The sequence below is a fragment of the Cyprinodon variegatus genome, unplaced genomic scaffold (genome assembly GCF_000732505.1).
Source record: "Cyprinodon variegatus isolate N-32 unplaced genomic scaffold, C_variegatus-1.0 Scaffold1563, whole genome shotgun sequence".
In the NCBI taxonomy this organism is placed as follows: Eukaryota; Metazoa; Chordata; class Actinopteri; order Cyprinodontiformes; family Cyprinodontidae; genus Cyprinodon; species Cyprinodon variegatus.
In genome coordinates this window covers 72,552-74,769 of record NW_015152016.1, presented here as the reverse complement: position 1 = coordinate 74,769, position 2,218 = coordinate 72,552, and positions in this window count along the sequence as shown.

Here is a 2,218-nt window from a genome sequence, read left to right as displayed (position 1 = left end):
GCCATCACCTGTTAGTCAGTCTGGATCTTTAAGTCCCATAGGATCTTAGCTCCGTCATTCTCAACTACCTTAGGAGGTGTCTTCCATTTTGACCTTGGGACTTCCAGCCCATACAGATATATATATACCTTTTTTAACATCTTCTGAATAAGTTCACTATAAACACATCTAAACTTGACCAATTCGGAACAAAACATTGAACACTAAATAACTAAGTGTTTTTATTATCTGAGTTTCGGTGTCTTTGATGAGCTCTGATAGTGTCTGATTGGGTTTATTCTTAGTTTCTCTGTATTTGTAGTTGTTTTTTTGTCAGTTTAGTTCTATAGTTACTCTCCGTTGCCCCCTTGTGCTTTTCTCTTTCACCTTGACTTCCTCCTAGTTGGTCCAGCCACGCTGATTAGCCTGTCTTGGTTCAGTCTCCCATATATACACCACCTCTACAGTCACTCCGTGCTTGTTTGTTGTTTTGTTCTTCCCTCGTCTCTGGCTTCCTATGTGAGTTTTCTCTGATGTAAACTGATTTTTGGTTATCAGTATTTTGGATTTTTGAGTCAGTTGCCTATTAAAATTGTACTACTGCCCAGGATATTCTTTCTCCACATCACACCAAAACTCTGTCAATGTCTTTCCAGCAAATGTTATGTACAGCTCACCATTAGCAGAAAAATCAATCAGATGTCCTTGCAGCCTTGTGGGAAGGTTGCTGCTACTCTTACAGTGAACGGGTCCCTCATCCAATTCACTGTTTGTTCATTGTCCTGAAAATACTGATTAAAATCAGTGAGAGGATGAACAGATGTGTCTGACCACTGGATCCCTGCCAGCATCAGTTGCAGCAAGATGGGAATCAAGTAGGAAACAACTAACATGCCCTTCATCACATTTTCTATAGTTTGAGCTTTTTGGTGAATTCTTTGTTTTGTTACGATGGTTAAGCTCATTAAGTTTACCAAACATAACAGTGAGATATGTCAGCTGTGCCACACACTGGACATCTTCAGACAACACAGCAAGAGGATGCAGATGATCCTTAAAAACACAATATTCATAAAGATATCATTTGACATATAGAGACTAGGGCACATCTAATCAGAATTACAGCATGAACGTACAGCATGAATACAGTAAGCAAACAGCCACACTCTGCCAGAATGTAGAGAGAAACAAATATCTAAGCTACAGCAACAGGTTTTCTTTAGGTAGAAAACTTTGAACCAATCTGATTGCATGATCTGGTTGAATTTCCTCTGTAAAGTGCCTTGAGGTGATATGTGTTGTGAATCGGTGCTATATACATAAACTGATCTGAATTGAGTAGTCTGAATGATTCTGATGGGCCCTGGCTGTTCATTCAGGAAATAACCATATTTGGTCCTCAGATGCAGAAGTCATCAGGTGAGTCATTGGGAAACATCTCTTCACTTTCTGATTTCCTCCTGGTCAGGAGAGCAGGGAGAGGCTTAAATAAGGCTGGGTATTGTTCAAAAATTTTCGGTTCCAGTATCAATACCGATACCTTCACTTCGATACCGGTTCCTGAATGATACTTTTTTCAATACGAGTTTTATAATATCAATTCGAAGAAAAAGAAAATTACACAACATAAAAAAGTACAAATCTTGAGTTTTATTTAAAGCTCTGATTTTTCCATTTACATTTTTCCTCTTACATAAAAAAAAAAAAAATTCAGTGTCTAATATTCACTGTTACATTGTGAGGACCTGTTTACTTAGCAGTTGTCCTTTTTAAAAACGACCATGTCTGACAAACAAGCCCGTTGAATGGGATCCTATTGACAGTGCACCGCTGGTATGTGGGGGTCTGAGCGGCTCTGACAGAAATCGGTCTCTGCCAAGTGACGTCAATTGTTTACCTCGGGCGCAGTGCATCGTGGGAAAACCACCATATTAGATGGAAAGTCGAGATAACCAACACGCGGCTGTTCTTTCGGCACAATTATTTACAAGAATTAACACGATCATGTTGTGTGAGAGGCTGCCAGTCCAGTGTCGTGCCAAGGTAGTTATCCCTGCGAAAATTTGTATCCTCTCGTCGGGAGCGCGCACGGAGTAGGAAGAACAGCCCAACTTAACTCCGCTTCAATTCCAGCGTGCAGAACTTGAAATTTGAAAGGTTTTACGTGTATGAAAGTTGAGCTTTACTGTTTTATTCTTTACTTCACATGTTATAGCAGAATATCGCCAGTGATATTGAT